The 16539-nt window shown below is 42.1% G+C and overlaps 1 long non-coding RNA gene across 1 annotated transcript in view; it reads right to left on the bottom strand.

The window, feature by feature from the left end:
• Window positions 1-12354, bottom strand: part of LOC113474203 — a 15742-nt gene extending 3388 nt beyond the window's left edge. The window contains exon 1 of the long non-coding RNA XR_003395851.1: window positions 12059-12354. This is a non-coding gene — a long non-coding RNA (uncharacterized LOC113474203). The remainder of the gene's footprint in view (window positions 1-12058) is intronic.
• Window positions 12355-16539: the final 4185 nt, after the last annotated feature.

Here is a 16539-nt window from a genome sequence, read left to right as displayed (position 1 = left end):
CGGCGGGTGTCCAATCGGCGAAAGTGTACGCGACAATGTCGACTTAGTATTTAAACGAACGATTCATGTGGTATACGGTAATACGTTGTTGTCGACTAAGTAGACGCCAGCGATGGTTTTACCATAGATACCTTACAAGGTATCTATGGTTTTACACAAATGTTACGAATTTCTGCTTAGGCTATTTAGATAAAAAGTCAAATTCGCGAAACGATATGACATATTCTGTTTAAATTATCAAGAACTACTTATTAATCTTTTGATATTGATGGTAAATAAACCATCAAACATCACAAGCGCTGTATTGCATAAAACGATTGCGTAATTTTCTGAAGACTAGCTATTTATAGAAGTTATTATTCCCACTCCTGTCGTATATACATCGTCACGGCGTTACAATAGCTGTACCATGTCTTGTGCAATCTTTCATTTCAAGATGACAACTGTAGATTTTCGAATTTATTCAGTCAGATCGAGTACCGACAAAGGTAGCTTTGTCCTGAACACGAAAAGTAAATAAACAAGTAACAACCGCAGTCCACACTGTACTTGTTGTGAACTTACGGAGGATTTTAATGTGGCAAGGCCGCAGGTATGGGACGTTTCCTGTTTTAAAATCACGTTATTTCCCTCATGTTTTATGACAATTCTTTTAGTGTTGAATGAATGAGGGAATGTAACTTATTTACCCTCGCGTCTAAAAGTATTTATATTCACAAAGTAAAATATTTTACAAACAACTACAACGGTATTTCGGAAGGTTTACGGGCCAGTATTTCCACATTTTTCCGGTGGGAAAGAGAAAAAAAACTCGATCCGTATTCTGTCAAGCGATGATCAGCCAGATTTTCGGATGACTCGGATAAATAAACAGATCAGTCGTTCTCACGCGTAGATAGCAGAAGATGATCTCTGGATAAAGGCGATCATTAGAACACAGAAGAAGAGACCAGGAAGACTGTCCGGTTTCCTATTATATCTAAAACAACAGGCCACCCACGACAAACGATACTGTAGCAGCAAATAACCTTGCTGTCCAATGGCGGCGACTGTCCAACCACACTACAGGCGGTCTGTCTGTAATCTAGACAGGCCACTTTTAACTTTGTGTTTTGTCCATAGCATTGGCGCTCCACTCAATGTATGCAGTTGGCCGGGGATCCTGTTAAACTCGCTTTTGGACGAGGAGTTTGTTTTAGCTTCGTGTTGAGTTTCTGGGCTCAGTTCCTCACTGACAGGCGACCCATCGTTAAGATTCAATTAGCTGACTTTGATGTGATCACCAATGGACTGTGGGACAGGGGGTAAAATTAACTTTCAACGGTCACACAAGGCCTTAAGGACGGCCAGCCATTTTCGAATCATGTTTTCAATTCCACTTTCCAGGAATCTTTAATCATTAGACTCAATTAGACGTTGTAAACATAAAAGCTCTCTTTGTTCAAAAACGATTTAAAAACATGAGATTTTTCGCCGAACGAAAAGTAAAACCATTCTTTTGAAACTGGTATGTTAAAATTTACATGAAAATATACACGCCCGCAGCGCATTTTATGGCAATGTTTCTGTTGCTTTTGGCCTGCAACCGTGCAGAATTTTTACAGCCTTTAAAAATCTTTCAACGTAGCTGAAACGGCGAGTGCAAACAAACGAACACAATCTCTAATCTTTATGAAGGTCGGTCCTACATCGGTAGTCGGTTTAGGAATGGGTGAACGATATAGATTACCAGTGCACCCCAGTGCTTAAGTGAGTCAGAGGCAAAACAGGACCATCTGTCAGAATCTATCAATGCCCGGCATGCCGCTTGTTGTTTTAGGAATATTTTCCACCACCCAGTTATCTTTCCAGCTCGTTTAGCCGAAACTATGACCAGTGTAAGAGTGCGTGCGTTTTAATTACGAAATAAAACAACACGACCCCGAACAAGGAGCAGAAGTTCGAATCTGTAGTTAGTCACGACCGACGGGGTCATCAGTGAATGATAACTCATTCCGTACTGTCCGTCGGAGCCGTGGTTTTATAGTTTTAAGCTGAGATAGTGTTTCGGGGTAAGACATTTTTCGAACCTTTGCAATGTAAACGCACGTCCTTCTGTTTGGGTACGGCTAAGATAATCCACGACGTAGAGCTTCCTGCGCGTTAAAACCAAAGTGAAATAATCCCCCGGGTCGTCTCACTTTGCAAGAGAAACATGGTGACAGCTTAAGACAACAGGGGCTTCCAATAGCTGCAGTATAAAGTTGCATTGTCGTGTCGGGTAGCGGGGATTTAGAAAAGATGCGACTCGGCGCATGAAACACAGAGTGACAAGGGGGTATGAGGGGCACGACTAATGATGTGGTAATGCGAGAATTTTTTTAACGACAAAAACCTCTTTCAAAGTTGACCTGAAAACCTAGTACGGTCTAAGTGCGATAATCCATAGTTGAAATTACTTAAGATTTTAAAGGCAGCCGCACTTTAGGGAGTAGAACGTCGTTGGGCAATCGGCCAGCTGCCCATTTTCAGCGAACATAATTACACCAGCAGGCTTTACCCCATTGATGTGCACTAAATAATATAATAGCTTCTGCACGAGTGGTCGGGCATGTGTTTTCCCTCCGTTTGATCTTCCGTCTGGTTGGAATTAATTAACCCGCATATCGGCATCCATCTGAATGCTTGTAAAACCTCAACATTGCCTGAAAGGGACTTTGAAATTGGAGCCTGACAACTTCCCGCACCTGCTTTACCCAGTGATGGATGATAGTAGCTTCGGTCACATGTACATTTTGTTTGAACAACTGGCCACGGAATTGTAGTCGTCAGCGCACGCCAACTCCGCTAACAGTAAACACAGTTAGGGATTGAACGGCTTGCCAACTTCTTCGTGGTCTACTGAGATTTTTGTTGAATTCCTGCTGTAAGAACCTTAAGAAGGTTACGTAATGCCTTGGCTATAGTGTGCATATAAAACTCTGTATTCGCGCGTCCCCAAACGCACCCAAGCACGTGCATAAAACCACAAGCGCCATCCATACCGCCTTGTTGCCCCAACAATTCACTGCCAGCTTTTATTGCAAGTCGCCGTAACAAACAGGCTTGTTGTGGCCGCCCAAGCCTTTGGTGCGCGATACTCGCTTTCCGTGGATCAAGTTCGCCACACGGGCGGTTAATTGGGAGCACTGACGTAGGTTGAGGTACTTTCGGATTTCCGTCAGGTGTAAAATGACGACATGCGTGTTTCTAACCGCGCCTTTCTAGTTAATTTAGGAAGGAACATTTAACCACAGCTGAAGCTTTGTCCGGTTAAGGGTATCGCAATTAAAAGGGTGTCTGTTAAGTTTCCTGGCGGTTCTATAGCTCGGAAGAGATCAAAAAACTGATGTCTTGATCTGGAAATACGTCCTTGTGTTGCGTCGCGAACAGACAACAAATCGCCACACAGCGCGTTCTAGAAGTTGCGATGTGTTGTACAAAGGTTGTCAAAACTGGCAACTATTTGAGACTTAGTCATGAAAGAACCGGCGGTGGCAAGGAAGCGCTTGTCAAGCCGGTACGTTATTATCCAATCCAAGTGCCAACCGCGAATCTAGTATCGTTTCGATTTGACAGAACTTCCTATTGAAGCGTCAACACCCGATAAACATGGCACCCGTTTCGTGTCCGAGACCAGTTGACGAAAACGGCTGTCATTCGGCCGGGTGCGGGTGACAGTCAACCGCGGCTGGATTGTAGCATTGCTTCCACGCCCTGAGTGGACCCTGTGGCCACCACAATGCGTGGGATTAAGTGGGATACTAATATTTATGTGGAGCTGCCTCTAATCGACCCTGTTGTGTCGAGGAATCTTTTATTCGCTTAACGGAGATAAAGCGGCATCAGCAGGTTCCGGATGCTACCCTAGTGACCCGCCACCACACAGTGCGATGTGCGAACGATTGAAGGCATACTTAGCAGTGTAAGCACAGCCCGATCTTACCCAGACGCGAAGTGAAACTTTGCAGGTGAAAGCAAACCGTCATAAAATTGGGTCAAATAAAAATGTTTACTGTCACAAGACTTCATCTCGTGATAAAAACGCGTTCCTCACCCCCCCCCCTGTCTTGTGACGCAATTCTTATCTTACAGACTCGTCTTCTTATTAAACCCAATAGCCTTCAAGTCCGAGTAAACCAAGAGGAATTCTTTGGTTCCTTTTTCTGCGGTTGGCACTGGAGAATTAGCGTTATTGCTTTTTACATCGGTTTAGCGCTCTATCTGTAACCGGACAACAGGAGAACGCAGAGACCACCCTGCGGTATACGATTTACGAGATTCCTAAGACGTTAAAAGACGCCACTGGCCACCTAATGAGGACCAATTAAATCTGTCCGCAGTTCCTTTACCTTAACAAAGTATATCAAGTGACTTCATTACTTTTTCCATTTAAATAAACTATAGGAAAACACCAAGTGGGGTAGGAAGCTTGTTTGTGACCTTTGTCGGCAATGCCGGCGGAAATTACAGGAGTTACGTTTCACACTCCCACCCACACCGTATTTAGTCATTAAACCAAAGATCAGTAGGATTAAGGGAATACAATGAGATCTAAAGACCAAAGTAATTTTAAGCCTAATTATTGTGCAGTCCTTATTGGCGATTCGTCAAGCAACGTCAAAAGATGCAGAAAACACGGATTAAATGGTCAGTTTCATTTCAAACATGCAACCATTATTTATGAAACGATTTTTAAGCTAATATGTTTTTAAAGGAAGTTGGTTTTAGTTTTTAAATCGAAACTGTTCGAGCTAAAAAACATATTGTAAATACGGACTATACTAGGTTTGTATTAAAGTGTAATTCATTAGGAGAAATTTATGCCTAATGCCGGTAAAACTTTCGTTTGATACGCGGATTCTTTAAATAGCAAATAGCGTGCGACAGTGATACAAACTACACCCGCACGTTCAGGCGGTCGCCCGTGGTTCAAATGCTTTACCGTATTTCCATGGCAAGTGAATGTGTAACACGGGCCCTTTGGTATCCGTTCAGTCACGGCTTTTGATATTTCAATTATAGGGGACCTGCAGGGTGAAACACGGGTAGAATGCGGCGTACATAACTGAGGGTGTGTAACCTAACACGAACAAGCTTGACACGCAGATGAGAAAGCACCTGTTATGGAACGAACACTTAAACAGCCACTCATACGTAAAATCGGAGGCCCTGTTTTAAGCTAAATGAGGCTGGGTTAATCTGGGGCTTGCAGCTGCTCCCACTAACAAAATTAAGTTTCAACGATCGGCTCTATCGGTTGCGGCTGTTTAGCCAACAAGCAGGAATATGCCCACGGAATGTCAGAATGCAAACGAGCATGCAACAGTCGGGGTTAACAGTGGCTGAAGCCGCATCATCGCGTGCACGGCAATGACCGATTGGGCGAACGGGCATAGTCGGCACTTAAATTTGCCTGCCAGAGCAGGTGTGCGGCTTTAGCTGCTACCTCGGTCCCCTCTCCGCCTGATTAGTTTAAAACGGATTTTGGCGCAAGGATCTATTCCCTATATGCGCGGCGTAATTGACGTGGAGCGCTGCGTGGCGTTGCGATTGATCATTAAAGAACTAATTGGAGCACCCGAAACCGAGACCCAGTGTGTTGCAACAACATCACAAAGCCGCAGAACATTGTTTTGCTTTTCTTTCCCTCCGAACAAACCTACGCTGTCAATCAGTTGCATTTCGTTTGATGTAAAGTGGCCGCACCAAAGCTTCGATAAACAAATCGGCGTTAATTTGCCTTGAAATACGAGCGTTTGCATTAGTTCCGTCAGATTTACTGCGTGTTTTGTGTTGCGGACGCCGCTAGCACTGACACAGCTAGCGGCAGACTATCCTCACAACAACCCAGCACTGCCGAAGTGGAAAACACGACGAAACCACTTCAATAGTTGTGAGAACGACGCGCTCTGTCACTCCGCTTTTTTGCTAATCACCGGCGAGTGATTTGTGTCAGGGTCTGTTAGGCGCGACCCCAATTCGAACCACTAACTTGTTTTGACAGATTACAGGATTTGGAGCTCTGATGGGATAACGTTACTGTCGGAATAATTTTCCTGAGCAAACGTAAACGCACGTCAGCACTCAACCGTCATTCTCTGCGAGGGCTGGAATTTTAATTTACCTTAAAAATAACATGACCTAATCAGCATGTATATACAATTGAAACAACGTTTACCCTAATCGGTTACAATTCGGTTAAAATTGATTTAAAATGTACTTTATCAGGATTTTTACAAAAAGTTTGCATTTTTCTAAGAATTTTCCATTTTCTGACTTCCAGACCACTTTTATAATCAAATTTTAGAAAAAAGCGACTGCGGCACATTATAGAGTGTGGGAAATGAAGTATTGGGTGACAACGGTGTCTTAGATTCAGCAACGAATTAACATATAAAGGATAGACCTTATACTGCGCTATGGACAACGGGGTGACCGGCTTTGCTAAGCGTAAACATCCTTTTTCCGCAGCGCTGTTGGACCACAGGCGAAATAAACAAGGTAACTGGTCATCTTATAGTGCTTATACGATTCCGTGTGACAGCGTATGAAACGTCGGAATCGTGGGAAGCAAAATCGCGACACTAAATTACACCCCAGCCTGATTCCGCGGCGCGTACGCTTTTCCCACTCCGGCCTTAAAATAATGTTTATTTTACGGACAATGGCCTGGTGTAACTGTACACGATCTGTACCCTCCTCTTTATGGTCGTAACAGGATACACCGTGTGGATCGCGGAGGCTTAGCGTTTGCGGGTGCGTTGTAAACTGGCCGCGCATTCCATGGCTGTTAGTTGTTGCACGTTCCCGGCATCTTTGCCAGTCAGCCACACCAGCAGTACAAAAAATCCCTTTCGAGGTGTCGGGGGCGGGTGTTGTCATCGCGTACGTTATTATTTATGCGGCGTGATGAGTCTTGGGAGATTCGTAGTCCGCTTTGTTCGTTTGTAAGCGGCCTGAAGAACAATGACAGCTTCCTCAAGTGTTTAAAAGCATATCACTGTATAGGAGAGGGTCTAAGGTGTCCAACTAACGTCTGACGATACTTCCAGGTGATCAAAGCGTCATTCAAAACTTGTCAGTTTGTTTAGTTCCGAGGGCTGATTCAATTGATAAATAATTTCGTTCGAATAGAATGGTAACCGTAGATCCCGTCTTAAGCAAACGTGTGAGAACACGGTCATCCAATTAAATGTTTCTATAAGCTTCCCATTGTACGTCTTATATTCTCAAGGGTCTCGATTTGTCACGGTGAAATAACTGACACGGAATCACATGCCACGCGATGACCTAAACACACCGAAACGTGTAGTTTGTTTAACAAAGAACTTTCATCTGCCCGATCCCAAATCACCGACTGAACGATTTTTCGACCGCCGTTTCTCGAGATTTCTCGGGCAACTTTACACAATGACACTATTGGGTGAAGCGAACTTTCTGGCAAAGGTCGAATATGTTGGAACGGCCGCACTTTTCCCACGTAACCGGAGAGAAACTGTTTGGTTCTCAGAGATCTAAAGTAGTTCTCACATTGGGTTGTAACAAAGACGCGGTCAAAACTAGAAAGATCTTTTTTCGAGTTCCGGAACTGTTGACAACCCGAGACATGCATTCTATCAATGCTTGAAGAACCGAGCCGGCATTTAACAAGCATTGCTTCGGCGGAATTGAAATTCCATAGCGTGTAAAGGTATCACATTAGCGAGGCTTAATTACGACCTGAGCGTGTGAACATCAATCAATGACAAAGTACAGCAAACCACAACGATTTTAGCTATTCAAATCGACCGGTAGCGGTTTTGCTAAAAATTGACGGCTGATTTTTCACCTATGAACAAAACACAATGCACATCCAAGTTTACAAAACTAGATCAATCCGGTTTTATTCGGGCGGCTTTAACGACGCATTAGTGGCTTCGGTTACGCCACAACTTGGGCCACTAAGACGCCAACATTTAAGAATTGGAACGGCAAGTTTATGAAGCAGGCGACAACCCGGCACATTTCAGAGTTCTATAGGCGGCATGGCGTGTATCCTCTTTAAAAAACGCTTCAAAATCCATTGACTTGAGTAAAAACCACAGACTAGTAGGCGATATACCGGTCTCCGCCGACCTTCGTACTTATGCCCACGTGACCGAACCAAGTGTTACGTAACAGAGGAAGCATTATTTTCATGGGACAGGGGTCACGGTTCAAGGGCCCCATGCAAGTTGTTAAAACGATGCGTTTCCGCCGAATCACTTAAGTACTTCTCCCTACACAGATATCTACATGCACATCAAAGCAGAACACACAGGATCCGGAAAAGTAATCTTACCGCAGCGGAAACACCAAGCTATTTTTTGATGTTAGGAAACAAAACACGTTAGAAGACTGTCGTAAGAAATGAAATTATAAGATTTGGAAGCCGTACTCATAGTATAATGTTCGCATATACGAGTGCTACATCTGCACAGTATCATACGCAGGTGTTTTACAAGCAACCAAAACCTGGAATTCCGTCAAAAATCCACAATTACGGATTACGTTCCTAAGATAGTCATGGAAAAGTAATAACAGGCTAAAGTATGATTTATTCGCTTGCGGTTTTCTGTGTTTACTGCACTTATATAGAATAACCACATCTGCCGCTTTATATTTGCACCTGGTTTTGTTACATTAGAAGATAACCTGTGACATTTGAAAATGTGTTTGTGGCGGAAAATTAAACTGCATTCCAGCAGGAGCTGTGTTATTCAAATGGGTAAAATTTCATTCCCGTAACACCGAAATGCAGAAAGAGTTCATATCTTCCTTTTGAAGTGTGTTTTGTATTAATTTCTTGATAACCGGTAATATGATTCTCAATATCAAAGTTATGTCAAAATTCGTTAAAGTAGCAGGTGCGGAGCACTTTGTAATAAGACAGCGAACGTCAAACTGCTGATTTGTGTGACGTAAGTTAAAACGCGGACGTTCCGCGATAGCTGTTCATTACGTCGGTGTCGCTTATGCTGGTGCATGGCACACACAAGCCAGCTGCTGTACCGTTTCAGGAGTCTTTTGCTACAACCTTATACGATCTAATGCTTTGCTCAGCTGTTCGCCCTACCACTGACCTTACCTCTGCTGCCCACCTGAAAACAGGTGTTCACTGTGACGTCATAATACCCATCGCATTCCGGACATAAAACGCGGACGACGGAAAGTAAGGTTTATGTTCACTAGCACGGGGGTTAGGGGCGGCCAATCTCTTGTTGCGGTGGCCGAATCGTTATGCCGTTAACCATGTTGATTTAATCAGTTGAATAGGTGCACCTGGCCAGAGCTTTTAATGTATTCTAATGTCATAACATTTCAGATTCTGATCCTTTGTGGATACGTTAAATTATTCTGATAGATAGTTCATTTATTACGCTGATCTCTTCTGTAAATCACTGTCGAGACGCCAATTTACAGGGATTACCTTTAAGCCGAGCCCAATTTTTTTCATGAATTTTCTCTAAATGGAGTAGCATGGCTAAAGTATGTTTATAACCCGTGCTAAAATACCCATTAGTGCAATGTAAACAGCAAAGTCAAAAGCAGGTGCCTTATATGCGCCTTAAAAACACGCGAGAAAGGTTAATCACGCACCCTAACTAAATCAAACCATACCAAACAAACAAACAGGCCCGAATTCATATTTTAAAAAAATAGGCTAAAAAGGTCGATTCGCCAATGGAAAAGATACAGGTTTAGTGAACCGACGCCGGTATTGCATTCGCTAACACTATTGTTTTCAACCGGCGAGTATACGAAAATAAATTCGAGACTGAAATATAGAATTAGTGACGTCAATCTCGTCCGAAATCAACAGAACAATAGACTTTTCGTTGCACTGGTTACAAGTGAACAATGAATTGGTCGGAAATCAAGGCAAAGATAATTATAATCTTCAACGTACCACGCAGAGATGAGTATTCGGTCCACCTGTTTGCGTGTAATAACAACATAGACAACTCGATAAACCACTTTGAAATGATAGACTTTTAACAGTATAGGATTAAATGTGTAGCCATACTCTTAGATTCGGTTAAGATACTTCACTCACAAATACAATGAAATGAAAGACTATATTTGGTTTGATAATTGTACGTATACAGAACTGAGATTTGCAGAACCATATGCCATTTTTGTCTGGAGATATTTTTATGATTTGTATTAAAGGTTACAGGTTTTGTAGATATTTAATAGTTACTGATGTACATATTAACGATTTAGCCGGTAGTTTAAAAAGTTTTGAAGTTATTTAAATTCTACTGACGTACATAATAACCATATTTGTCATAGTTTAAATTAAAGTGGTATTTCTCCCTTGATTAATAGCCCGCTCAGTTGGCAGCGGTGTACCGCATTTCCCACTGCTGTGTATACTTAAAATCGTCATATTAATTAACTGCGCGTTTGGTCGGCACGCAATACGGTTTTAAATATTTGTCCATAACTCATAATCGCCCGCATGGATGAGACATTTGGTGTGCTCAGGTTGTTCAAATAGAACGATTGCCGAAATCGAATCTGTCCTTATGTTTGGTGCGATGGACGGGCGCCCAATACGTCTTCGTCCGTTTCGAGCCGGCCAACGGAAGCAATGTATTTCTACTGTCCTTTGTCGACCTTATCGAAGGCAAACAAGCCATTCGGGGTGCAGGGTCGTGTGGTGCGTAAACACAGGCTAGCATTCGTTTCCGAACGGCCCAAGCGCTGGGGTGATCGGATCTGATCGATGACTTGACAACTGTCATGTCATTGGCCACCCTGGTGATCCCACACTGTCAAATGCAAACGCAATTGGGCAGAAGGTCGGGCGGACTTAACAGTAAAGTCGACCCACTTTGTATGTACGATTATCGGCCAAACGTAAACATACAAATATAGTACTATATGTGGTAAAATGAATACCGTATCACAGTATTTCCCACATTTCGCAAAAGCGTGTTCTTAACAGTTCAAAACACTATTTTAGTCTTGAGAACATACAGCTGTATAGTTGTGTGATTTTAGGTTAACTACCAATGTAACGATAAAATGATTTAAAAACATACACCATCTTACCCCAACGACTATATTATAGTAGGATGGGGGGGAGATGAGACACATTTTTATTTTATTTACTCGTCCCATTTGATAGTAAAAAAAGTTCAAGAATTATAAAACCGTATCTTCACGACTCCAATATAGACCGTTGTTAATTGTTTAAAACATCACGATAAGCAAATTTGGATGTTATGTGCTAAAGATGCCCCGTCTTCCCTCATCCTACTAAGAAATACCGCTTACAAAAATTACCACGAGTTGTTATATATATAACTGAACAGCAACTTTACGAGTTACACTCTACGCAAAATTTACGGCCGAACGTAAACTCCCAAAACTCACAAAAAAAAACAATAGTTTATAATATAGTAGGGTGGGGAAAGATGGGATACCTTTTCATTCTATTTTCTCGTCGCATTTGGTAGTAAACAAAGAACATTTAAAGAAATATAAAACCGTATTTCCAGGACTCCTATAGACCGTTGTAAAATGTTTAAAACCTGTTCAGGACATTTGGATATCACGTGTTAAAGGTGTCCCATTTTCCCCCATCCTACTATATATAAATTTAACATAAGTCAAAATTGATTGTTTAAATCACACAGTTTCAGTCTTGCGTGAGTTGGGCAAACGCGATGGGAAAATGATTTCCAGACATTGGAGATCAAACGCAGATTTGGACAAGACAAACATTCCGCTTATACAGGAAGTCTATTTGCGGATTCGTATCGACTTACCGCGACTAACTGATCACAATAGATTTGTGACAATGCGCCCACTGTCGTATTTTTCACACAGCACCGTAGAAAACAATACGGAAGCTTTACTATTGAGTAAATACGAATACATCTAACTGAGCTATATCTCCAAAATTCAGGAAAATTATTCCAACACAAAACAGCGTTTTGGTAACCATAACATATAAACAACTTAAAACAATCAAGCAATAATAGAGAAACATTACGTTATATTTTACCTCTTATCTCAGCATCTATATGTAGACATCTCTGTAGATGTGTAGATGAACCGTTTGCATTTGAAGTGAATGGTCCACATACTAAAAGCAACATATGAATGTAACTTCAGTGTTCTTTTAAATTCTGTTTTTTTTTCTCGTCATAAAACAGTACCACTAATACTGGGCCCTAAAGCATTGGCACCTATGCAGCATGTTTTAGCAATGCCGCAATTCTGTTCTGTTTAGAACTTACATACTAATGCAACAGTTTAACCACTGACTTGTAAACAGATGTTTCAACAAAAAGCGTGTTACACGTATCTTGCCGAATCTTGCACCACGAACACCAATCAGTCATTTCGCCCCTTAGAGCAATCAACGCCTATTTGGTGTTGTAATAATCAAATCGACACTGCTAATAGCTGTGTTGTAATGATTTAAGTAGAACGGGGAAAATTCATTACCGCAAGCTACTATGTGGCAATATACACGTAACTCATCATACTGTTTAAAGGGACTTTCTCTTTGTCAAGGTGGAAAATCTTATTTCATTATATACATTAAAGAGAAACTTTTCTCTGTTAAGATTACCAAGAAGTTTAAACAGAGTAATATTACATATTTCTTGTTCTGTATATCCGTGGTCGTGATAACGTAAAACGATATATAGTAGGGTCGGGATGGGGGGTACGGGGCACCTTTAGCATATAATATCTAAATATCCTGATCGTGTTTTAAACAATAAACAACGGTCTATGGGAGTCGAAAGATTAAATTTTATAATTCTTTGACTTTACTTTGTTTACTATACTCAATTGTATAAGAAAATAGAATTAAAAGGTGTCCCATCTTTCCCCACCTACTGTATATATAGGTGTAGCTGAACACGCGGTTTAAGCAAGAGTGTTGTCCAGTTGTCTATACACGACCACCTGCTGTATTTCTTTATGTGTGATCCAGTATATGAGAGGTTATGCCACATTGCCAAACACAGTCCCCATTTGAAAAGGCATGTATACTCAACTGGTACGTGCTGTGCATGGAATACGGTACGTTGGCCTTTTGATTTCGGTTCGTTTGCTTCCACGCATGAAACAGTCAGTCTGTTCTAATGTACCGTGCATAATCGGAACCGGAATCTTACCAGAAAGTGTGCTAAGCTGCTGCCTGTTGCAATGCGATATTAGCGAAGGTCGACCAGTTCTGCCTCGCATTCGGCCCGAAGCGACCTCTGCAGTTTTTTCGGTATACCTTTGGTGTTTTCGGATTAGTTTCGAAAAGAATCCTTTCGATTTTGCCGAAAAAAAATGGGTTAAGTGACAGTAGCAGTAGTAAGCGGATAGCCATGTTTACTTCTCTGCACGGGTAGGATTCCGACAAAGTCAACACTTCCAGGTGATGACAAGCAAAGCAATTTGCAGCGAACTCCCAAAGTTAAGGGTTAAGCCTTCCATTACGCAAGCAGCAACCTACACAGAATGTTTGAATACTTTACAAAACATGCTTTACTTGGCAAACACAGTAGCTTGACTGCACTGTACCACGCATTTCACCCCTGCATTACCCCAAATCACCCAATTTCGCTGGTGATAAAGCGGTATATAACTCAAAACTATTGTGTTGCCAACAATGCCCAGCTACGAATTCTATTTTTAGACCCAAATTCAGAACCAAGTGCACGCTCGGCCGTAGTTGTCAATGTAACTGTTCCGTGCTTTGAACCACACGTCTCTTTGCTTATGTCTACACATCCTTCAGAGGTAATATTTGCCTGATTTCCGTACAATATGTCATGTCACCTGTGGATCTACGCAATCGACGTAAATCATCAAACATATATTAGTTTCGAAGATATTGACTCTTCGGTCTCGCCAGTACATTTTATAAGCGTCAGGTTGGGCTTGGTCTGGGTCAAACTTCGTACGACTATTATACGACACAATATTTGCTAGACCGGTGATCAACAGCGTTGCGAGGAATATCAATTTGACAGAGCGCTGTCATGAAATATTGAAGTATCTTGTAGCTGCCGAGTTTAGACATGGCAAGCAGTGGGCAATGCTCTGTAAAACGTGTGGGGTAAGATGGGTACTGTTAGCACATGACATCGCATATTTCCTAATCGTGTTTTAAACAATTAACAACGCTCTTTTAGAGTCGCGAGGATACGGTCTTATATTTCTGTAAATATATTTTTTGTTTACTATACCAAATTAGACACTAAAAGAGAATATAAACATAGTTTACATATATAACCCCAACCTTCTATATTGTTTCACAAACGAACGCATTTTGCTTTCACAGTGTTACAGACTTGGTACAGCGTATTTTATTAATAGTACTTGTACCATATGGCAACGTAATAAAATCGTTTACCGTGAGATAACTTTCCGGTTCGTAAAGTTGCGGTTTCTTGATCACAGCCAACGCGTCTACTTAATTTAACAACGGAACGTGTTTTAATGTCCCCTCAAACAGTGCGTGCGTATCGACAGCCGTATACTTTCCCTCTAACCCGTTGCTCTCAGCTGTGTCAATATGAGCATGCTCGCTCTGTGCACCGCAGAGCATCGGTCCCATGCATGAAATTGAACGTAAGCAAGTGCGGGTATGTGTGAGGTGTGAACTGATAGATATCTTCGATAAGACAGAGCTCCCCGTGTGTGGTAATCGCGGGAGATAACCTGAAAACAAATATGAGAATATTATACACAAGTCTCGATATAGAGATGTTTTGTTTCGCTTTTTTCTCGACTAAGCAAAGCGACCAAAGGATAAACGTTGCTCTTTCTACTGTACACAGTAATAATTATAATTTGTTATTTGGACAAAGCACGGATTGTTTATAAGACGAAAAACCGCCCAAATTAACGCCCGCAGAACAACGAAAAGCGACAGCGCAGCAGAATCACTCGATTTCAATCAGTTCTCATCAATCGGTCGCTGTCAAAATCAATGCCACATTCTTTGTGTGAGTGCTGGATTTGATTTTCCGCTTGTAATTGCATGTTAACTCTAATCCGACACTCTACATTTACATGGCCAAGTACGATTTCGGGCTTGCTCCTTGACAAAGGCCGATTGTCTTTAAGTTTCAATTAAGCTTAAGAGGTTTAGACTGATACATCAAAATTGCTGGCTCGGCCAACACTTAATTAAGGCCCGACTTGTTCTTGGAAGGCCCAACATTTTGGAACAGAACCTGGACAATGGGAAAAACATGCGGTATATCAAACCTATGTACGGTTTGGTTAAGCAGTAAATCCTATATAAGCTTTTACCTTTCTCCATCGGTAGCTGCAAATTTTAATAGCCTTCTGGAATTAAAATCATCAGCTTATCCCACCTCGTTACCAAGACTAATTGCAAGTTGCTCAGCGGTGAAGGTTCGTCATCTTATAATCATAAACCGATCCGTGCGAGAACTTCACACTTTCGAACAATGGCCACTTAACTTGTGTATCCATCAACACGTACCGCACTCTAGCCCGGGTTTTGCGCTGATTGTAATTAAGTGGAGTCTTGAGCAGGCGAGGATAAGACGGCCAGATGCGCCTCAGTAATAGACGAGCATGAGGCCACAAACACGCCAGCAGTTTTGGGAAACAGCTAGTTCGAAGGCAATCGTTTTTCAAGCTGTTTTTCGAAAGACGGGGTGAGAGATACGAACCCACGCTAAATATTTGCGAACAACAGTCAGGGTACCCAGCTGAATGTTAATGGGTTTTTATTTTTTCAGCCTCGAACACTTTCGTTGTCGGCAATACGAATTCCGCTAAAGCGTGACTTGGGCTCATAATTAACATGACGTATACTGCGGTCGCCATCCCTTCCTATAAGTGAAACCGATCTCGGAATTTTGGCAGTTCCATTACTGTATACAGCGTCTGCACATTGAAAAGGTTCATTATTTACGTGTACACGCCATTTACTTCGTGTTACAGCACAGTAAAGAATGCCGACATAAACACACAGCAGAGATTACAGCAATTTTAGAACAGCCGTGTACAAAAAACGTATCTTTGCACAGTCCTGCACCAAATCGCCTTCGATTTTGTTTTCCGTATCTCCAAAACGGTCGGCCAGAAATGTAAAGAGTGTCTCGTCCCCGCGAAATAATTACCAAAAATCGGGGCTCACACGAAAGTCTAAAATTGGACGCGGCTTCGGCTGCTTCTGCATTTAGCGAGAACTGGGTGCGTGGAGATAGTTATTCAACTTTGCTTTTCACGGCAGCTTTGCCGTGACGTAACTATTCCGCCGTAATGGCCCTGTGTCGAGTGACTCCGTTTGGGCAAGCTTTAAACCGTTGAAGGGAATACGGATATGGCAACATGCCTCGGCATAGCGGACTCACCCTTTCTTTTTACGGGATGTATTTTTGACACAACAGAGTTATGAAAACCAAACTGATAATAGTGATTTCGGATTCTAAATCGGGCCAAGGGTGTCGTCAGTAGTATTGAATAGCTTGTTTATTTTTCAGCCAAAACCGTCAG

The sequence above is a fragment of the Ciona intestinalis genome, chromosome 4, assembly GCF_000224145.3.
Source record: "Ciona intestinalis chromosome 4, KH, whole genome shotgun sequence".
Classification (NCBI taxonomy): domain Eukaryota; kingdom Metazoa; phylum Chordata; class Ascidiacea; order Phlebobranchia; family Cionidae; genus Ciona; species Ciona intestinalis.
This window is presented reverse-complemented; position numbering and strand designations above follow the sequence as displayed.